The sequence below is a fragment of the Mesocricetus auratus genome, unplaced genomic scaffold, assembly GCF_017639785.1.
Source record: "Mesocricetus auratus isolate SY011 unplaced genomic scaffold, BCM_Maur_2.0 Super-Scaffold_100691, whole genome shotgun sequence".
Taxonomy (NCBI): Eukaryota; Metazoa; Chordata; class Mammalia; order Rodentia; family Cricetidae; genus Mesocricetus; species Mesocricetus auratus.
Genome location: NW_024429267.1, coordinates 59,444,045 through 59,467,205, shown reverse-complemented (window position 1 = coordinate 59,467,205; position 23,161 = coordinate 59,444,045). Strand labels below are relative to the sequence as shown.

The window sequence follows — 23,161 nt, the reverse complement described above, 5'->3', positions numbered from 1 at the left end:
CCCCACCCCACCAGAGGACATCCTGTCCCATTGTCAAGGTTATATTGAGGCCAGGCCTTTAGTGCACAGAGAAATCAGGCATTTGGAACATATGGTGTCAGACAGCCCCAATTTTAAAAGATTCTGTAAAAAGCATCCCAAGGGCATTTGGGGATCTGGCTTTGAATGGCTGGCGCCCATTTCACAAGTCAATGCTGGACCACAAAGCCTAGGCAATGCATCCTTTGTGGTAAACCCTGGGTCAAAAACAGAAGGGGGTATGGGATATTCCCTTGAACAGAATGTCTTCTGAAGAAGGGTTCCCACTAGACAAGGCAGGTCCTTGTCCCAGTAACAGTTTGGGGGCTTGGCATGACTGTGTCTTTGGCAGGACACCCAGAAAATTGCAGGAGGTCCTGGGTTTCAAAGGCAATGACTTGGAATAGATAATATACCCAGTCAAAAGCTGATCTTAGCCTGGCAGAGAGCAGGTGTAGGGGAAGAGGGTGTTTTCCCACCATGTGGCCCTGGGCCAGTTGGGTGGGGGGGGAACAGCTCTCTTGGTGGGACCTCCAGATGAAAAGACTCTACATGCTGATAAGCCTCTCCGCCGATGCAGCAATCCAAATCAGACCAAATCAAACCGAATTAGAAAAATCCCACATTTAATGGATACAGTGCTCCTGAGTGGCCTTATAGCCTCCCAGAGACGAGGTGGGAAAGACAGACTGGAAAACTGTGAGTCTGTTTTCTGGGGGAGAGTTTAAATACCCTGTGGGAGTGGTCCTGAGCATCTCTGGGAGAGGGATCATCATTTGGCGGCCTTTCTGAGCTGCAACAGGGTTTGTCGAGAGATAGGGGAGGGGGCTTGAGTGGAACTTCCACCAGAACATGCCAGACTCTTTGTGGATATGGATGCCAGGGGCTGCGGTGAAGCTTCCACCACAGCCACCATCAAGGCTGAGTCTGTCGCTGTCTCTCCATCCCCACTCAGAGGCAGCCGTTTTGCACCCACCCCCCCTCGACAATAAATCTCTCCTATGACATCTGTTGCGTGGTGTGATTCCTGTGGTCTTCCTTGGCTCCCACCTTAGTTAGGGTGAAGAGACACCATGGCAATGGCAACTCTTAGAAAACATCTAATTAGGGCTGGTTTTACCGTTTCAGAGGTTTAGTCCATCATCATCGGGGCAGGAAGCATGGTGGTATGTATGCAGGCAGATACGGTGCTGGAGGAGCGGAGAGATCCACATCCAGATGAACAGGCTGACTATGGCCACAGCTACTCCTCCCAACATTGCTACGCCCATTGGGCCAAGCATTCAGACACACGGGTCTATGGGAGTCATTCCTGATCAAACCACCACAGCCCCTAATAGCTGAGATACTCTTTCATTGCAAAACCCTTTCATTGGTTCCATGACTTGGATAGACTCTCTCGATGCTGGTGCTCCCCTCAGGTTCTGAGCCACACCGGGACCCTATCCATCTGCTCCACACATAACCAGTTCACCTTCTGGCTCACCAATTGCTCAGCTCTCCATCCATCACAGGCAACTGGTAAGTGATTGCTCTAGGTCAGTGTGATGAACCCTCCCCCCCAGTCTGAGGAAGTGGCTGTTGAGCATCTGGTACTCTTGGAGGCAGAGGTAGTTCCAGCTGTGATCTTTAAGGCTATGGATGGCCCTCTTCACCGACCCCACTCATGACCCTGTCCCTTGGGTAAAAAGTTATTCCTAAAATAAGCTCTGCTATTTTGCCTTTTGGCTTCACTCAGAAGTCCTAGTACCAGGCACCGAGTTTCCTCTGGCTATTTGCTCTAATCCCTGTTGTCTGTGGTGACAGCCCACTAAGTGGTCTGGTCTTCTCTTGGTCCTTCCCGAGTTATCAGATGCCCTTGACTATAGGCTTGCGACCTTCTTCTCCTTTTCTTCCATAGGAACAGCATCATCTATACCTTGTGGCTCTCTCTGTGGGATGCCTCCTAGAGGACGTCTGGCCCCTTCACCCAGCCCCCAACTTAACTACCTCTAAACATACCTGCCTCTGCAGTCAAATCTGGCCTCAATATCCTTTAGATAATCAATCCAAATGACCACCTAATGGCAACCTATATCCCAATATTATTCAGGACCTTTGAGGAAATGGAAAGAGATTCCCTACACCCAAACTTTCTCTATTTTTTTTTTTTTGGTTTTATGAGACAGGGTTTCTCTGTATTGTTTTGGAGGCTGTCGGTCCAGCCCGGCCTGGAACTCACAGAGATCCGCCTGCCTCTGCCTCCCGAGTGCTGGGATTAAAGGCGTGCACCACCACCGCCCGGCCCAAACTTTCTCTTAATAATAGGTTTTCTGTACCCCAACAATAGGTTTCTCCACTGATGCAGGAAGCCAGACCAAGCCGAATTTAAAAACTAAAAGACCAGCTTTATTCTGGGCAAAAGCAACTCCTAGTGACTCCTCCAGCCCCCAGAGATTTAGGTGGGAGAAGGGGCAGGAAAAAATCACATGGCCGAACTAAAGCAGGGCGTCCACATACCCTTTAGTTGAGGGATGATGACGCATCTGCCTCTAGGCAGTTTTGTGCTCAAGTAGAGTAAGCTTGGGCGGGGACTTGGGCAGCTGGCTGCTTCAGGGGAAGAACCATCACAACTGCCAGGAATGTGGTATGGCAAAACTGGACTTTCTGGATGTTTTTCTTTGCTGGGGATTCTTTGAAGGTAGGGTTTGGAAAGGCAGGAGTGAGGCTACCTCGCAGAGGTGAACTGTTTTCAAACACAGCTCTACTCTGAGGTTTCTCTCTGTTCTTCCTGTTCTCCTACCCAGCTCCCCCTAGCTATGCAGCCCAAACTGGATGATTTCTCCACTCTTTTTGATCCCACTAATGATCCCAGACCTCTACTCCCTGCTCTACCCTCAACCCCCAGCTCCTCCTCTTCCTCCAGCTCTTTGGGTCTCTCGTTCTCCCTCTCCAGCAGCAGGCTGCTCTACCCATCCCTCCCCGGCACCCACTTTTACCTCACTGGCAGTCTTCAGCACTGCCCCCTGCTACTCTGCCATGGAACCCCCTCTACCTCTTCCTACCTGACCTAACCCACCCCCAGTGGAGGTTGCCAGGATGGATGGCCTAATTGGGTGTGTTTCCCCTTTGCATAAAGTGAACTCTCTCAAATAGAAAAATGAGGAGGGTCCTACATGAGGACAGCACAATAAGAGGCATCTTAATATTCCCACTGCACTCTGAGAGGCTAACACTTAGTTAAGTGTCTATTTCTCCGTGTCTGCTTATCGTCCGGTAAAGCATATGATCAGCCCTGCGGTCCAGACTCCCCCAGCTGCAGACTTGTCTCCATGCAACACATCCTGCCAAGGAGAACCTCTGCTCCCCCGTCCTCCTGCCACCTGCCCTGCTTAAGACCTGTTGGTACTTTCAAAAAACAAGACTTGATCAGAACCCTGTGTTGTCCCCATCTCTCACGTTTCTTGTCTCCCCACTCTAACTCCCTCCCCTACAGTCCCCGTTGACTGACCCCGCAGGCAGGGCAAGTGGCACCCAATGTGGCAGCCCAGGTACAAGGGCTTCAGTGAAGAGCATTGCTGAGGAGAGCCGGCCACATCAAAAAGAAAAGAAACAAGTAGTTGCAAGGCGGGAGCCTGCCGCAGCAACCGAGACCTCGGTAAGTGAGCCACGATATGGGACAAGACATGAGTCAACATGAACTGCTTGTTGAAGGCCTCAAGAAGGCACTTAAGGCGCGAGAGATTAGGCGTAAAACACAGGATTTGTTAAAGTTCTTTGTTTTTATTAAGGAAGTTTGTCCCTGGTTCCCACTGAAGGGACCATAGATAAAAAAAAAAATGTAGAAGAGAGTAGGAGATGCTTTAAAGGATTACTATAAAACTTTTGGCCCCGAAAAGATTCCTACAACTGCATTTTCGTTTTGGAATCTAATTAATGAAATTATTTCCCAGAAACAGCATGACCCTTTTGTAGCAAATATAATAAAAGGAGAGAAATACTTAAAACCTACTGAAACAGAAAAAGCAGAGCCTAGTGAGGAGCAGGACCTTGCGTCATTTGATAATAACTCAGAAGAGATTTCAAAAGACTAGCCCACAAACCCTGGATAAGATCGTAAAAAAGATACTCCAACCTAACCCATGACCGAAAAGGATATGGGAGCCAGACCAAAGTTAAAAAGATATACCCCTCACTTAAAAAATTATTCAAAAATCGACAGCCTATGGAAGATAGTCTTAGTGACTCAGAGTGGGAGGATTTGGAGGAAGAGGCAGCTAAATATCATGACCCAGACTGGCCTCTATTAGCAGAACATTGGCCTCTGCCTTATACACCTCCTCCAACAGCCCCCTCTCTGGCTTGCCCAGTTTTAAACCCTCAAAAGGAGCTACAGGACAAAATTCAATATCTTAGAGAGGAGATTCGATTAGAAACAGAACATCAAGACCTGCTCACCCAGCTAGAGAGTTTAAAAACAGGCAAGTTCACTAATACCTCTCAGAAAGGTGTTGCCAAGCCACCTCTCAGGGGGGCTGCCCTTAAGACACCTTTTATCCACCAACATCAGACAGAACCAGAGAATATTATTGCTTTTCCAGTAACCAAGACAACAGATGCACAAGGCACTGCTTGGCGGCATCACGCTGGTTTCTATTTCAATGTAATCAAAGAAGTCAAAACTGCAGTCTCTCAATATGGGGCTACGTCTACTTATACCACTGCCATCATAGAATCTGTGGCAAACAATTGGCTAACTCCTCCAACTGGTACACCTTAACTAGACCAACCTTAGCAGGGGTAAATTACTGAAGGACCTTGGGTAATCAGGTCCAAAGCATTGCGATGTCCCGAGCTCAATAACCAGACAGTTGGATGCAAACTGCAAGAGCTTTATTGTTCACACAGGTGTCTGCAGGCACTCCAGCAGCCTTAGTGCACAGGGCTTTAAGACAGTTTTGTTTTGGTTTGGTTTTTCAAGACAGGGTTTCTCTGTATTGTTTTGGAAGCTGTCCTGGAACTCGCTCTGTAGACCAGGCTGGCCTCGAACTCACAGAGATCCACCTGCCTCTGCCTCTGGAGTACTGGGATTAAAGGCGTGTGCCACCAATGCCTGGCTCAGTTTTCTTTTTATATACATAATCTTGGCAAGCAAAGCAATAGGGGTATTGTAAGAAGTGGAGCCGCCGCAGGTGCAGATCTTGGCAAGCAATAGGGGTATTATAAAAAGCACAGACATAATTTAACCTTCCTGGAGAAACCACAAGGTCAAAATTAAGCTTATCCCAACAGCTTGCTGGTTTCCTACATCAGCACTCTGGACCAGATGTTCTTTTCTATCTGACCTTGTTCCCTGCCTAGGGGACCTCGGGGGAATTTTCCACTGAGGCAACCTTCTGAGTCTCAAGGGGGGTGTATTAAGGTCTTTCATTTACCTTTTAAGGAAGTCTGATTTTGCAGAAGCTTATAAAGAAACTGCAAACAAGAAATGTCCGGGCAGGCAATAACTGGAGTGCAAATATGTTAATGTGGGAAGGAAATTATGAGGCAGAGGATGTTCAAATGCAGTATGAACCTGGACTGTTTGCCCAAATTCAAACAGCTGCCACGAGAGCCTGGAAGAGACTACCTGCTAAAAGGTTCATGGGCTCTTCCCTCACTAAGATCAAACAAGGGCCTGAAGAGCCTTTTTCAGACTTTGTCCACCGCTTGCTAACATCAGGAGGAAGGCTTTTGGAAAATGCAGATTTAGGCACCATCTTTGTTAAACAATTGACTTGTGAAAATGCTAATTCTGCCTGCCAAGCTACAGTCGCCTATGTGCTGAGATGGGTACGGCTTATCAGCAAGAACTCACCATGGCAGCTGCTATGCAAGGCACTACTGTGGGACAGTTCTTATCTAATCCGGGCAGAAACCAATGTGCCGCTCCTGTGCAGCTTGGGGCAAGAATCTGCGGAGGGTGTCGGGAATGATGACACAGAGACCAGTCGGTGAAAGAAGGCTCTTTTTATTCTTACCCCAGCTGGTTATATATCCTGAAACCAGAGGCGGGGGTAGGGGGTGAAGGGTTGGGGGGATCAGGAAAAGGCGGTTAGTCATCAGAAAGGTCAGGGTCAGGGTGTTCCTGTGGGCAAGCCCTTCCAGAAAACATCAGGAACGTATTTCTCCGGTAAACATGTTTCTGTTTGTGATTGTTTTTAGTAAACATGCTTTCTACGGGTTACAGCTGTCTGTTCCCAGGCTGATGGGGAAGTGGGCCTTCGGCCAAGGTCTCTTGTTCCCACACAAATGGTTTAGTTGCAGTGAGTCAGGCCACTTTTCAAAAACTGCCCACAAAAGCAAAAGGGGATACCTTAAAGGGTCCCTGACCCAGGACTTTGTTTAAGATGCAAGAGAGGAAAACATTGGGCCAATTAGTGTCGATCTAAAACTGACACACAGGGCCAGCCTCTTGCTCCCAATAGCAACCAGGAAAATGGGTACAGGGGCCAGCCCCAGGTCCTAAAACCCACACGAGTTTATGGGGCAGTCAGCTTTGTTCAAGCCAACAAAAACCCATTTCAACCCTCTGTAGAGAAACACCAGGTAGTGCAGGATTGGACCTCGGTTCCACCACCCACAGTCTTCACTCCAGAAATGGGTGTACAAGCTATTCCAACAGGGGTTTTTGGTCCCCTGCCACAGAAAACATTTGGGCTAATTATTATGTCACAGCAGCATAACCATGCGTGGCTTACAACTTTTTCAAGGAATAATAGATAATGATTATGAGGGACAGATCAAGGTTATGGTGGCAAATACTCTCCCATCAGGGCAACATTTTTCTCAGCTTTTGATTCTCCCCCTACTGTCTACTGATAACAAAAGTATAGCTAATAAGAGAGGCGCCAATGGCTTTGGGTCCTCAGATGTATATTGGATGGAAGCCATATCTAATAATAAGCCCACTATGAAGTTAATATTAGATAGTAAGGATTTTTCTGGTCTAGTGGACACTGGCAGAGATATCACTATCATCAGAGAAGACTGACCGCCAGCCTGTCCACTAGAAGAGACTCTAATACACCTAAGAGGCATAGGCCAGAGTAAAAACCCCTAATGTAGTACAAAACTGTTAACCTGGAAAGATTCTGAATGCAATTCTAGACAAATACAGCCCTATGTTGTTACCAGAATCTAGTTAATTTATTCGGTCAAGATCTGCTGTCCCATATAGGTATGATCATGGGTAGCCGCAATAAAATTGTGACCATGCAAATGCTTAAGACAGGCTTCACACCCGATAAGGACTTGGGCAAACACAAGACTGGCATTGGACAGCCTATTTTTACAGTGCTCAAAAATGATGGCACAGGCTTAGGATATTTTTCTTAGGGACTGTCGATTGTCCTGTGGCCCATGCAAATAAAATCAAATGGCTGTCTGATGAAGCCGTTTGGGTCGATCAACGGCCTCTTCCCTCAGAGAAGGCTGCCTCCACTCAACGGCTGGTACAGGAACAGCTTGAGCCTGGCCATATTATACCTAGCCCTTCCCCCTTGGAATACCCTCATTTTTGCTATTAGGAAAAAAAATCTGGGTCCTCGCTCTCTGTTGTCTGCGTCTCCACAGCCCTTGCCACCACTGACGTCATGGTTGAAGCCTGGGGCTACTCTTCATCAGAGGTCTCAACCTCGAAACCAACGAGAAAGCCCCGAGAAACCTCCAAGTCCAGAGGCTTCGCCTTCGTCACCTTCAAGAACCCCGCGGACGCCAAGGCTGCAGCCACCAGAGACACGCATGGCAAGTCCCTGGATGGTAAGGCCATCAAGCCTGTGTTCGAGAGCGGCTGGTGCGGCCGTCCGAGGGTCCTGTGCGCCCTCCCTCCCGGGACGGGTCCGCCCACGAAGGCAGCTACACGGGGGATTTCAACCTGCTACCTTTACCGGCCCGATGCTGCTGATGCGTGGGCCACCGCCATTCCAGGCAGGGCCTCTGCCCAAGAAAGCAGCGCACCGGGAGCTGCCGCTGCCGCCGCGTCCTGTACCTGGGCCCGCACGACGAGGGCTACTTGCTCCGGGAGAGCTACTCGAGCTGCGACTACCCGAGTGCCCGGCACCCGCACCCTCGCTGCACGACTACACCTATCATGACTATGGCCACTCAAGCGAGCACGTGCTAGGAATGCCCTTCCAGGGGCTACTGCGAGCATGCAACGGCTACAGGGGGCCGCGAGCTTGACTACGTGGGCATCCTAGCGGAGGCCCCTACTCAGACCCCTTCGACAGCTACGGGGACCCGCGGGCGCTGGCCCTGCCCGATGCCCGCTGCCCCCTAACGATGGAGGCGACTATGAAGAGTAACTGCGGCTGCTCGCCCAACAGCGGCCGCGACAGCTACCGCAGCTAGCGCTACTCGCGTGGGCAGACTGGTGCGCAGGCTGCTGCCGTCTGTGGAACGATGCTGCCCGACTCAGTGCATGACTCCTATATAGTCCAGGAGCAGAGGCCGAGTGGGAAGCCACCTGGAGCGAGGGGGAGGTGGGAGCAGGTACTGAGCCAGCCAGGCTCAGGACTCGTGTCCGAAGTCAAGAAAAGAATCGGTTTCCGGGGAACCCACCCAAGTAGTTTTTCTTATATTTTTACCGTTTTAAGATTTTTTTCTCCCGCTGTTAATTAACTTCCACTGCATTTTTATGCTTTTGAGAGATTACCAAAAAAAAAGTTAAAACTCGTTTAATTTCATTTTGGAATTCTTAAGCGTTTCAACAAGCTCCTGTTTAAAAGTATGACTTGAACCTGAGGAGTAGTCTTCCTTGTCGTTCAAAAGTAGTTTTCATAAAGGCTTCTTCCCTCCCAAATTTGCCTGATAAGTGAGGCAAGCGGTTCTAAGGTGTTTTCACAGAAATCTTGCCCAACTAAAGTGGAGAAAGGATCATGCTGCCCCTTCAGACCAAGCTAGGGTTTGGGGAGAAAGAGTTGGGGGGGGGGGGAATTGGTGTTTGCTACTGGATTTCAAAGTGTCTTTCAAACTGAATCTCTGTTTCTAGTACTAAAAGCCAACCAAACAGCAACCAAACCCACTTAGACTAGATGCTGTGTACAGAGGTACCATTCGCTCAATGATCAATGAGTTTAAAGCAAATGGATGCTGGTCTTTATTTTAACTTTTTTGACTGTCTTTCCCGATTTTGTTGTCTTTTCTTTGGGGATCTGCAGAATCTTCTGTCTCTTCACTCCCCAAAATAGTATTTACAAGATTGGAACAGCGATGGAATGATAAATTAAAAATTTGGCCAACCAACCACAAAGCTGAAAAACATCTCAAAAGTAAATAAAAGAAAACAGAAAAAAATCTGGAGGAGCTGAAGAGATCGCTCAATGGTTAAGAGCACTGGCTGCTCTTCCAGAGGTCCTGAGTTCAATTCCCAGCAACCACATGGTGGCTCACAACCATCTATAATGACACCTAGTGCCCTCTTCTGGTCTGCAGGCATACATGCACGTAGAACACTGTATACATAATAAATAAACAAATCTTTAAAAAGAAATTGTTTAAATAAAAAGGAAAAAATCTGGAAAATGGCGTCTTTTACAAGATCTTAGAGCTATGAATAAAACTATGGTCCTAATGGGAGCATTGCAGCCAGGTCTCCCCTTAACTGTTGCAGTCCCTTTGGGACACTTTAAGATCACAGCAGACCTCAAAGATAGCTTTTCTACTATACACGTACATCCAGATGACTAAAATCACTGTGCTTTTAGTTTAACTTCACCAAATTTTCAAGCACCCATGTGCTGGTACCAATGGCATGTTTTCCCCCAAGGCATGGCTAATAGTCCCACACTTTGACAATCTTTTGTAGCATCTACCATCAAGCAGTTAGGGACTCATGGCCACAGATGTGTATTATACATTATATGGATGATATCCTTTTAGTAGGACAAAAAGGGGATAAAGTGTTATCCTGTTATAAAGAGTTATGTGATGCTCTAACAAAAAGGGGATTACAGATAGCGCCAGAAAAAGTACAACTCAAAGACCCCTATACTTCACACCTTCAATACCAGCACTCTGGGGGAAGAGGCAGGCAAATCTCTATGAATTAGAGGCCAGACTGTTCTACAGAGCGAGTTCCAGGACAGCCTCCAAAGCAATAAATAGAAACCCTGTCTCGAAAAAAACCAAAACCAAACAAACAAAAGATCCATATACTTATCTATGTTTTAAATGTTTGAAGATAATTTTATCTCGAGCCGGGCGGTGGTGGCACACGCCTTTAATCCCAGCACTCGGGAGGGAGGCAGAGGCAGGAGGAGCTCTATGAGTTCGAGACCAGCCTGGACTACAAGAGCTAGTTCCAGGATAGCCTACAAAGCCACAGAGAAACCCTGTCTTGAAAAACCAAAAATAAAAGAATTTATCTCAGAAAATTACTTCAAGATTAGACAGGCTTCATACCCTTAATGATTTTCAAAAATTATTGGGAGATATTAATTGGCTACTACCTCATTTAAAAATTAGCAAAGATGAATTACAGTAAGAGAGAAATACCAGAACAATTCAGATCCCACCTCACCTTGTCAACTTTCATGTGAAGGCTGCAAAACAGTAACTTTTGTTGAACAAGCCATACAATTTCAAACAGTTACTTTTCTTGATTACAATCGTCCCCTGTGGTTCATTGTTTGCACAACAGCTCAGTCTCCAACCACCAGTTTTTTGCAAACTGCTCCCATATTATGGGTCCATTTACCAGTCAGCCCCAAAAGGGTGCTAAATCCCTATTTTCAATTGGTCTCAGATATCATTTTTAAAGGCAGAGATCAGGCCAACTCTTATTTTAGCCATGAGCCAAACATTATTATCCAACCTTATACCAAGGAACAGCTTGATTGGCTTATGCAAACAACAGAAAGTTGACCCATAGCCTTGGACGATTACATAAGAGATATAGACTACCATTATCCCCCTAATAAATTAATTGATTTTACCAATCGTCAAGAATTTATTTTTCTGAAAAATACTCTCCTAGATCCTATACCAGGTGCATTGACTGTGTTTACTGATGGCTCCTCCACGGGGATAGCTGCTTATGCCTGGAATGGTGAGGTTACTAGTTTTCAATCTGGGGGGGTTCATCTGCCCAACTAACAGAATTACATGCTGTTGTAGCTGCCTTTACTACCTTTCCAAATCAATCACCTAACATTTATACTGACAGTGCTTATAAATGCCTGTTCAGATCCATTTGTAGAGACTATAGGTCAAATTAATATCTCTGAGACTGGCAATCTGTTCAGACAACTAACTTCTCTCATAAGAGTTAGAAAGTTTCCTTTCTTTACGGGGCACCTTTGTGCTCATTTGGGTCTCCCCAGACCCCTATCCAGAGGCAATCATTGGGCAGACCAAGCAACCCGTTGTCTCGTGGCTCTGACTGTTGATTCCGTCCACAATACACGCATTGAAGCAGCATGTAAAGGATATTCGTTTCATAATCTTAATGCTCATACTTTATGCCTCATGTATTATATTACCAGAGAACAAGCTAGACATATAGTAACAAACTTCTCAGAAGGCACCTGTAACCCATTTGGGAGTTAATCCTCGGGGACTTGTGCCCAATGCTCTCTGGCAAATGGGTTACCCATCTTACAGAATTTGGACATGTTAAATATATTATGTTAAAATAGATACACGTAGTGGTTTATCTTTGCCTCTCTTTAAACTGGAGAAACCACTAAACATGTAATCAGCTATTTGCTAGCTGCATTTTCTGTCATGGGCATTCCTCAACAAATCAAGACTGAAAATGGACCTGGATACACCAATGCCAATTTTTTTTTTTTTTGGTTTTACGAGACAGGGTTTCTCTGTATTGTTTTGGAGGCTGTCGGTCCAGCCTGGCCTCGAACTCACAGAGATCTGCCTGCCTCTGCCTCCTGAGTGCTGGGATTAAAGGCATGCACCACCAACGCCCAGCACCAATGCCAATTTTAAGACCTTCTGCAAACAATTAGCTATCAACCATGTCACTGGAATTCCATATAATCCCCAACGACAAGGTATAGTAGAAAGAGCTAACCTTAAACTCAAGCTAACTATTAATAAATTAAAAGGGAGAACTTAGTAGTCCATGAAAGCAATGCAAAGGAGTATTCTGACTCATGCTCTCTTCAGTGTTAATCTTTAAAATTTGGATAATGATGGAAAATCTGCCACCACACAGTCTTGGCACTCTGATACACATAACATTTTTGCCACAGTTATGTGGAAAGACTCTTCAGATAACATTTGGCACGGACCTGATCCAGTCCTAATATGGGGATGAGGATCGGTATGCATACACTCCAAAAGAAATGAAATCTGCCAGTAAAACAAATCGATGATAACATAAGTTCTTCCATGAGGAATTGCCCCTCCTGAGAATTTTATTCCTTTCTGTTTTCCAGAAATGAAGATCCATGTCATACTTGGGGCTGTCCTCCTATTGGCCTCCCTTTCAGAACAACAACTCGGGAAACACTGCCAGTTTGGAGTGCCTGGAGTGGACTTCTGCCCTGCCTTCTTCCCTTGTTAGGCTTATTAATTCTCCTATCACTAGGACATTTCCTTTTTAATAAACTGATGTCATTCATTAAGAGTCAAATGGGCCGGGCATTGGTGGCGTACGCCTTTAATCCCAGCACTCGGGAGGCAGAGGCAGGCGGATCTCTGTAAGTTCGAGACCAGCCTGGACTACCAAACGAGTTCCAGGACAGCCTCCAAAGCCACAGAGAAACCCTGTCTCGAAAAACCAAAACAAAAAAAAGAAAAAAGAGTCAAATGGACTCTGTCAAGATACAGCCACTACAGGTGTACTATCATCATCTTGACATTGCCGAGACGGGAGACAGCTGTGATGAACCTGAATCACATACGACTTAAATTATATAGCTATGATATCACCTTTGATTGATCTCCTCCTTGGTGAGCTGGGCTGGTTAGCCAATGACGGGCAACAGAGGAAGGACAGAGGGTGTCCCATCCCGACAGCCCCCTAAGACGGGAATGCTCATCATGTGATGTCATCTCCAATGACGGGCAGGGGCTATTGCACACTCCTGATCCACAAGATCCTCTGACCTCGGACAGGCACGGCCCACTCAAGGATATCCCAGCTTATGGCCTTTTTACTTTATACAAAAAAGGGGGACCTGTGGAGGGACCTAAATAAGGATTGCATGATAGAAGCCATCTTAATATTCCTAATGCACTCTTAGACTATCGCTTAGTTAAGTGTCTATTTCTCCGTGTCTGCTTATCGTCCTGTGAACCATATGATCAGCCCTGCAGACTTGTCTTCATGCAACACATCCTGCCAAGGAGAACTTCTGCTCCCCCACCCTTCTGCCACATGCCCTGCTTAAGCCCTGTTGGTACTTTTTTTTGTTTGTTTTGTTTTACGAGACAGGGTTTCTCTGTATTGTTTTGGAGGCTGTTGGTCCAGCCCGGCCTCGAACTCATAGAGATCCACCTGCCTCTGCCTCCCGAGTGCTGGGATTAAAGGCGTGTGCCACCACCGCCCGGCGCCCTGTTGGTACTTTTAATAAATGAGACTTCATCAGAATCTGTCCCGACCCACAGGACACTCAACATGGATCTGGTGGACACCCAGGAAAAAGATGAGGGGCAGGGGATACAAGGACGGACGCCAAGACATGAGTCTGATCAAGGCAACAATTTTATTTCACCCCAAAGGGATTTATATAGGGGGAGGGAGGAGGGAAAGGAATGGGGGTGTGCTGCAGCTGCAATGAGCCTGGTGGAGCAAAGGTCAGTGGGAGGAATAACCCTCTGTGCCACCTGGAAACCTAATTCGCAGGGCAAAAGGTTGGGGGTAGAACCTCCAGTGTTACTAGGTAACCTGACCGTAGGTTCTTACTTTGTCTCCATCTCTCCTATGTCCTCGACTAACTCCTGGCGGAATTGAGGGCTTTCTCTTGGGCTAATCTTTAACTGCTAATTAAGCTGCAGGCCTGTTCTGGAATTTGGCAGAGGTAGCAGTGTGGTCCAGAGTCACGTACTCTCTATGAGGGTTGAGTCACATCTTCTCTTATTAGTACATGAGGCATCCATTTATCGTTGATGGCCGGAGGGAGGACCCTGACAAGAATCCTGTCTCTGCCTCTCATGTCTCTTGTCCCATCCCCCCCCATTCTCACTCCCTCCCCTAGGGTTCCTGTTGACTGACCCCGAGGGCTGGGGCAGAAAAAAGAATGAGGTCTTATGCCTCTGGCTCCTCTGTTTACTTTAAAGAATTCCAATATATTACTCAAACCCACAGTCTTACCTTCCATGACATGTATATGATTCTAACTAACAACCTTCTTCCCGAAGAGCATACACAAGTTTGAGAACAGGCTAGAGCACATGCAGATGATGTACACCAAATTAACGAAGCATACCCATTGGGGACTGAGGTGGTCCTTGACCAACCAACTGAATGGAACTACAATACAGGATGGAGGCATTCTTGCTAGACATCAATTTACAACTAGCTTCCTGGTCAGTATCTGTAAAGCTCCCCTTAAGCCATTAATATATATTAATATAACATTAATATTATATATATATGTATACACACACACACACATATAAACTCCAAGAGTTCATCCCGGACAAACACAAAAACCCATTTCAATTCCTAGGACACTTTACAAAGGTCTTCTAACAACATACTAATCTAGACCCTGAAAACCTAGAGGGTAAACAACTCCTCATGTCCTATTTCTTTTTCCAGAGTTTCTCCAACATTGGGGCATAATACAATGGTGGTTCAAATCCTGCCCATACTTGCTGTCCAGGGGGAATAACTATGGGTGTTGTCACCAGGACTGCGGGACAGACCACCTCTCTCAACATGTATTGAGGAACCTATCTGACTCCATTTTGTAGGTGAAGAACTGAAACTCTAGATCATCCATTCCCCCAGCCTTAGCTCCTGGAGACTGTGTTGTATGCAACAGGCCTAGAGTAAAAACTGAACACAAAGGAACTCCAATTCCTCCCCCTAGCCTCCTAGGTACTTGGATCCTGGGGACTGTTTGATTGCAAAAGAAACTCCACTGTAGTCTCCAGGAAATTCAATTCTGAAAAATATTGGTACAATAGACCACCTGCAAGCCATAGAAACTACTGAATGTTGCCTCCCAGCATCAACTTATGAGAAAAATGGGTACACAGGTATTACACACCAAAAACATGACTTTGAAAAATTTCTTGATTGTTCCCCAAATGTCAACCAATCAGAAGCCAACCCGTACCTACTGATGTAATCCTGTAACTTCTGTCTTTAAAACCTAGCAGTAGACAGGGAACATCACCCCCTCTGGAGGTTGCTGCATCAACTTCCTTGATGGGGTCCCTCCTGCGGTAGTATAGAACAATCAATAAACTTTGCGCATTTGCATCGGTTTTGCATGGGTGGTCTGTCTCCCTGGTCTCTGTGGGGATCCTTGTGACTTGGGTACAGCATTTGGTGGCTCGTCTGGGATCCCAAAGGACCCTCTGGACCCCAGACCCTGAGGTTTTCATCACCCAGCTGGGTTAGTTAGATTGTTCTCTGCTAATTTTCCTTTTTCTCTTGCCGGCTCTCTGACTCAAACTCTGTGCAGGTCACAAGTACCTCGGCAGACATGCTATTAAGTAGACCTGGAAGAACCAGGTGATGTCCCTCTTCCTCCTCAGGACAGGGGCCCATCTGGGGCCATCCCGTAGGGATCCCTGGATCCCAACTGTTCTTCTGAAAGTTCTGAGGACAATTAGCCCCTGGTGGGCCTTCGTCCAATTCGTACAGTTTTTGACCAGATAGAGCCTGAGCCAAACCGACCCTTTGAATTCCAAGGAACGCTGGTACCCTGTCTCAGAATGCTGGTATTTTGTCTCAGAACTCTGATAATCTGTCTCAGAACACTGGTAGTTTGTCTCAGGCCCTTCTGTCTGGCTGCTGTGTTTGTCTCTTTTCTGTTTGTTTTTCTGCTGACATCCTCACCATCAGGACTGAAAAGGGGTGCAACTCCATCCTCACCTCTTGACTTGACTTTGGCTCACTTGGGAGACAGGAACAATGTTAACGTCAACAAGGATACATGGAGCCGGGCGGTGGTGGTGCACACCTTTAATCCCAGCATTCGGGAGGCAGAGGCAGGCGGATCTCTGTGAGTTCGAGGCCAGGCTGGACTGACAGCCTCCAAAACAATACAGAGAAACCCTGTCTTGTAAAAACAAAACAAAACAAAACAAAAAAAGGTCACATGGGTTACTTTCTGTTCACCCAAATGGCCTACATTTAATGTTGGGTGGCCATGTGGAGGGTCTTTTCATTTAAATCTCATAACCAGGGTCGAAGAGATTGTTTTCAGACCACGAACAGGATATACTGATCAAATCCCCTACATCATCACTTGTCGGGGACTCATTGATTGAATTGCTGGGTCCCTCCCCTGGGTTAAGCCGTTTCTTCCCCATCTGTTCACTTTGCCCCGCTGTCTCCTCTGTTCCCTCACCCTCCACCCCCCTCCTGCCTCACAGGTTTTCCCCATAAAGAAGGAAGCAGCTAAGACCATTCTCCAGGGAGGAACAGAGGAGGCTGATATCTTTCCTCCCCCCTACTTTCTTCAGCCACCCATGACCTGGACCACCGCAGGCACCACTCCAGGCAGACAATCATCCAACCACACAGTCAGACTCTACGATGCCAGACCCCCCTGAAATGCTGTACCAAGTGGCTGGCTCAGGCAACCAGAAGTCGGAGGGGCGCAACCCCACAACCAGAGGCAATTTCCCTGCCATTTCGCCAGTGGGCCCCCCTGATGAGGCAGGGAACCAGCCCTTTCACTACTGGCCATTTGCCACTAGTGATCTTTACAATTGGCGTGCACAGAATTCCTCCTTTTCAGAAAACCTTTAGAAACTGTCCTTTTTACTCATCAGCCCACTTGGGACGATCGCCAACAACTCCTCAAAGTCTTATTTACTGCTGAGGAATGGAACAGAATCCTGGAAGAATCCTGGAAATCAGTTTGGTGCCCACCAGGGAACCTTCCATTGACCCCTGCTGTCGCCAAAGCCAACTTTCCCTCCAGTCGTCCAGATTGGGTCTATAACATGGCACAAGGTAAGGAGAGGCTCCTAGTCTATCGCCAGACTCTGTTAGCAGGTCTCAAAGTGGTGGCTTGGAAACCGGCTAACATGTCTAAGGTGTATGATCTCAGGCAGGGACCTGATGAGAGTCCAGCAGCTTATTTAGAGAGACCCCAGGAAGCCTTCCACAGATATACTTCCTTATGATCCCAAAGCTGAAAGGACAACACACACAGTTATGTTCGCCTATATAAACCAGGCAGTGCCTGACATCAAGAAAAAGTTACAATCGTTAGGCAGACTAGGAGAAAAGAACATTAGGGAACCTAGCGGCAGTGGCGGGAAAGGTATATAATAAGAGAGAAATACCAGAACAAAAAGAAGAAATAAGAGAAAGAAGATGGGATAGAGTCCATGCCAAAATTCTAGAATAACAGCAGAACAGGCTAGAGAAGATTCTCCTGGCCGCTCAACCTCCCCGTAACACCAAACTCCATGACAAACCACAGAAGAGGAACCGAAGCCTAAACCAAAGGTAGGGAAAAACCAATGTACATACTGCAAAGAGGAAGGAGATTGGGTCAAGGACTGTCTGCAAAGGAACAGACACCCCCAAAATGCCCAGGTCCTACCGGCATACATTGGGGACAGTGACTGAGAGTGATGGGGCTCGGGTCCCCTTCCTGAGCCCATGGTAACCCTAAAAGTAGAGGGGAAAGCAGGTGACTTCGTGGTAGACACAGGAGTGGAAAACTCAGTCCTACTAAAACCAGGAGGACCCATGCCTGCCAAAACCACCTGTGTCCAAGGAGCTACAGGGACAAAACCCTATTCACAGACTCCCTGAAGAACAGTACACTTAGGAACAGGATGGGTAACCCTTTCGTTTCAGAATTTCCCTATCCCTTCTTGGGTTGAGACCTGTTTATTAAAACGAAAGCTCAGATCATTTTCTGATAAAAGGGTCACTCTACTCCATCAAGATGGGAGGCCAGTTCAAGTCCTTGGTCACAAGTAACTTGGCCGAGGAATATAGAATCCACCAATAACCAATAATGCCCAAACCTAATATAAAGGACTGGCTTCAGAAATACCCACTAGCATGGGCAGAGATGGGGGTCAGCATGGGGCAAGCATGACACCAGCCTCCAATTTACGTTGAAATCAAGACCTTAACTGGGTCTGCCAATACCCTGTGCTCCATGAAGCAAAGAAAGGTATTACACCCTATTGGCATTTCGGGCTGGATCGGGATGGGATGGGTATTCCGGCACTATGGAGTCACAGAATACTGAGTGTTACAGCTCTGGTGGAAAGGTATCCTGGAGCTCAGGAGCCAAGGACCACCACAGGTTGTAGTAAGCTTAGTAGCTTACAGCCTTGCCTCAGGGAAAGGCTTCCCCAGTGTATCAGCTCCGCTCTGGCAGGACAGGGTCTTCCAGCTGGGCATTTTCACCCAGTGTACTAGTTTTGCTCAGCAGGAGGTTTCTCGGGAGAGCTGAGAGCTGAGTGTAACAACTCTGATCTGCCAAGGGAAGGTTTCCCCATCAAAAGTGTTACAGCCCTGCTTGCTCTGCTCTGTTCAGGGTCGATGCCGCAAAAGGAGATCTTCACCCAAAGCTCATCCAAGGGGTTTATTGGGAGGGAAGAATCCAGGAGAGTGGTTGCCCTCTGCCAGAGTGGCAGAGGACAGCCTGGTAGCGCGAACAGACACAGGGTTTATATAGGGCTTCCAGGGTGGGGATTGGGAAAAGGGACCAACAAAAGAAATACACCCTGAGCAGAGCCAAAGAAACACACTTTGGCCCTACAACCAGAACCAAAGAAATGTATCCTGACCCTGAAACCAATGCCAAAGAAACACACGTTGTCCCTGGTATCAGAGTCAGTGAAAGAAAGCCAGGCGGTGGTGGCGCATGCCTTTAATCCCAGCACTCGGGAGGCAGAGGCAGGCGGATCTCTGTGAGTTCGAGGCCGGGCTGGACCGATAGCCTCTGAAACAATACAGAGAAACCCTGTCTCGTAAAAACAAAACAAAACAAAAAAGTGAGAGAAATGCATCCTGGCCCTAAAACTAGAGCCAAAAGGCTAAAAAGGACCAGAGAAAGAAACACACTTTATCCCTAAAACCAGAGCCAACTCTGACCCTAACCCTGTGCAGAAAACTAATCAATCCTCCAGCAGGAGCTCTAGCTAATCTGAGCTCAGCATTGAAATCTGACAAATCCCCACCCTGGAAGCCCTATATAAACCCTTGTCTGTTCCTCTTGAGGTTGTTGGTGCTACCCGGCTGTCCTCTGCCATTCTGGTAGAGGCAGCTACTTTCCTGGATTCTTCCCATCCAATAAACACCCTTTATGAGCTTCAGCGGAACAGAGATGACCCTTGGCAGAGCAGAGCAGAGTGAGCAGGGTGTAACACTTTTGCCTGGGAAACCTTACCCTGGCAGAGCAGAGTTGTTACACTTGGCTCTCCACTCCTGGCAGCAGAGCTGAACTGTAGCAACTTCACTCTGGAAACCTTCTCCAACTGCTACACTGGGCAAACCTAGCTGGAAGACCCTCTCCTGTTCGAGCAGAGCCGATACACTGGGGAAGCCTTTTCCTGAGGCAGTACTGTAAGCTGTATGCTTACTGCAGCCTGTGGTGGTCCTTGGCTCCTGAGCTCCAGGATACCTTTCCATCTGAGCTATGTAACACTCAGTATTCTGTGACTCCCAAGTGCCACCTAGACTCAACTCCCTGAAGTTTTAAAAACTCCTCTACCATCTTTTATGAGGCATTACATGAAGATCTGGGTGAGTACAGAACCCAAATCCAAGACATCAGTCTGTTGCAATATGTAGATGACTTGCTGATGGAGGCAGCTGACTGAGAAAAATGCCTAAAAGGCACAATGAACCTGTTACAAATTCTGGGAGACCTACGGTACAGAGTATCAGCAAGGAAAGCCCAACTTTGCCAACAACAAAACTTGAGCTAGCAATAAAGGCTCTTTGCTTCTCTTCTGGTCTCTGGGAGTTCATGATACAGGCATAACAGGTTTGCTCCTATCCCCACCCCAAGTGGTGCTTTCGGTTATGATTCTCCTGTTTGGGCCATGCCTTATAAATCTTCTAGTTCACTTGGATATTAGTTATTAGACTCCAGGTCTGCCACCAGCATCACAGGGTTCCTTTAGAAGGGTCGTAAGGGATTGGAAGAGGAGGGAATGTGGAACCCCCACCCACCCACCCACCCAAACTGCCACGTTAAAGCTAAGAAAGTTGTCCAGCGTTGACAACAGTTCTGTTTGCCCGATCCCCTGCCCACTGGCACTATCCAGAAACTCGAGACGCTGCATAGGTGGGGTAGCTGAATTTTAACCCTGCCCAACCCTTTTGTTATGTACAGCATTCTGTCTTTCCCCTCGTAACCTGAGTGTAAGGGCTATAGCCAACCTGTAAGCTCCAATCTGTCCCAAAAGGACAGATAACTTCCTGGAACGCTTCGGACTGCTTTTGCTTCAATAAACAAGGGTGGTGACCCCAACTGTGTAGGATGTGCATTATTACAACGATGTGTGGGCAGGAAAAACGTCAGGATCTATGCCCACCCCCAACGGACAAAGGTGCAAAGTATGATATACCCTTCTGGGTTTGGCTTTTCTAGATACCTGGCTAATGGAGCTCACAGCCAGTCTACGCGAATGGATCTGGCTGGCCAGGGTCCATCTTCCCAGTATTATTGTAAGCGTTTCGGGATGGGTCAGAACAGGATGGAACAGGAGTGGGTCAGGTATTCTGGCACTCGGGAGTCACAGAATACTGAGTGTTACACAGCTCAGGTGGAAAGGTATCCTGGAGCTCAGGAGCCAAGGACCACCACAGGTTGCAGTAAGCTTGGCAGCTTACAGCCTTGCCTCAGAGAAAGGCTTCTCCGTTGTATCAGCTCCGCTCCGGCAGGACAGGGTCTTCCAGCTGGGGATGTTCGCCTAGTGTAGCAGTTTTGCTAGGCAGGAGGTTTCTCCGGCAAAGTTGCTACAGTTCAGCTCTGCTCCTGGAGAGCTTAGAGCGGAGAGCAGGGAGCCAGGAGCAGAGTGTAACAGCTCTGCTCTGCCAAGGAAGGTTTCCCGGGCAAGTGTTACAGCGCTGCTGCTCTGTGGAGAGCAGGGAGCCAGGAGCAGAGTGTAACAGCTCTGCTCTGCCAAGGAAGGTTTCCCGGGCAAGTGTTACAGCGCTGCTGCTCTGCTCTGCTCTGCTCTGCTCTGCCCAGGGTCGCCTCTGCTCTGTCGCCGCCGCAAAAGAAGATCTTCACCAGAAGCTCGTCCAAAGGGGTTTATTGGAAGACAGCTGGACCAGCCAAGCTGAACATACACAGGGTTTATATAGGGATTTCTGGGGTTGGGGAAGTTTTTTCCAGAGTAGGGATTGGTCCAATTTCAGTGCTGAGCTCAGATTGGCTAGAGCTCTGCTCCGGGATTGGTTACATTTTTACAGGATTAGGGTCAGATTTGGCTCTGGTTTCAGGGCCAAAGTGTGTTTCTTTCTCTGGTCCTTTTTAGCCTTTTGGCTCCTATTTTAGGGCCAGGGTGTATTTCTTTCACTGACTCTGATTCCAGGGACAAAGTGTGTTCCTTTGGCACTGGTTTTAGGGTCAGGATACATTTCTTTGGTTGTGGTTGCAGGGCCAAAGTGTGTTTCTTTGGCTCTGCTCAGGGTGTGTTTCTTTGACTGGTCCCTTTTCCCTACAATTATAGCTTGCTTTAACTGAATACTCATGGAACTGGAAGCAGAGGCTGAAAGACCCCGGCACCGAAGCGCCAGGCACCAAACCGAACCCTCTGCCCAAGAACTGGAGCCAGACCACTGGATGCAAAAGCAAGAGGTGGTTTATTGAGTACACAGGCGCCGGCGGATGTTACTGCAACACGGGTGCAGAGCATAAGGGGCTTGCAGGGAGCACATATTTATAGAGTCTTAATGGTTACATAAGTATCAGCATAGCAACAGGCATTTCATTGGCTACTTAAGCGCAGGCTAAGATCATTTTGGGGGCAGGGGTAGTTGCCTGGTATCACCACAAGATGTAAATATGGCACGCTTCAGTAATTATCCGGGTCCCATGACTGCTCTGGTGACCGCAGACATCCTGTTTGAGGTGCCAGCTGGGCGAGGCACCTGGTTTGGGTTTTTCCATTAGGCAACAGCCTGGCCTTGTTTTTCTTTTCCTTGGGGGCCCTGGGTTGGGGTCTTTCAAGGCCAGGGACGACCCCGTCACAGAGTGATCCAAGTGCCTCTATCCAGCTATAGGGCTCGGTGACTCAGTTTCCCAGAAATTCCTGCAACACGACCAGGGTGTTCAGTTGAACCATTTGTGACCTTAGTTCCGCCTCTGCAATTTCATATAAGAACTGTCTGAGCTGACAGTTATTCTTGGGGGTGTGTGTGGGGGGTTCTGAAGGGATTTGCTCCCCTCTGGACTCCAGGTTAGGCACAGACCCCACCCAAACACCAATTTCCAACACACAAAGATCTTTTATTAAGCCAGGCAGAGACAAGGTGGCAGAATCTGACTGGAGGAGCAGAAACAAGCAGCAAGTAGATTTGCAGGAGTGGTTTTTAAAAGGTTACCCAGGAGAGGCTTGCGTTAGAATGAGCTAGGATGGGTTGGTAAGTTCCGGTGGGGAATTTTGATTGCTGGACCTTGATGCAGATCGTTAGACCTAGGCAATCACCTTCAGGGATGAGTCCCACATTAGAAAGCGGTCACGTAAGGGAACCTACCTCGTTGGCTAGCTTCAGGCACGTGGATGTCCCTCAACAAGGGAATCTATCGGTTCAGCGAGGGAGAGAGGGAGAGAGAGAGAGAGGGGAGGGCAAGGCCAGCCAGACCCAGGTTCGCCCGTGCTCTAACAGAGTCCTTGAGTTTCCGCCAAGGGTTTGCCAGACTGAGAAGATTTACTCAACACACACAGGAAGAGACAGCTCCCTCCTTAACCGCGCCTCCAGCACGCACTTCCTCTTCCAGATAAAGCTCTTATCTGCAGGCAGGGGGCGGGACGCGGAATGCAAGCT

General features: G+C 47.7%; 1 long non-coding RNA gene and 1 pseudogene across 1 annotated transcript; one reads left to right on the top strand and one right to left on the bottom strand.

Annotated features, from left to right (window-relative positions):
• The first annotated feature begins 1,436 nt into the window (after positions 1 to 1,436).
• LOC101833791 lies at positions 1,437 to 8,658 on the top strand (annotated as a pseudogene).
• Positions 8,659 to 21,957: 13,299 nt separating this feature from the next.
• On the bottom strand, positions 21,958 to 23,153 carry LOC121137586. Its single transcript, XR_005874882.1, has 2 exons — positions 22,871 to 23,153; positions 21,958 to 22,425 (listed from the first exon to the last, which is right to left on the bottom strand). It is a non-coding gene; the product is annotated as an uncharacterized LOC121137586 (long non-coding RNA).
• Between the last annotated feature and the right edge of the window lie 8 nt (positions 23,154 to 23,161).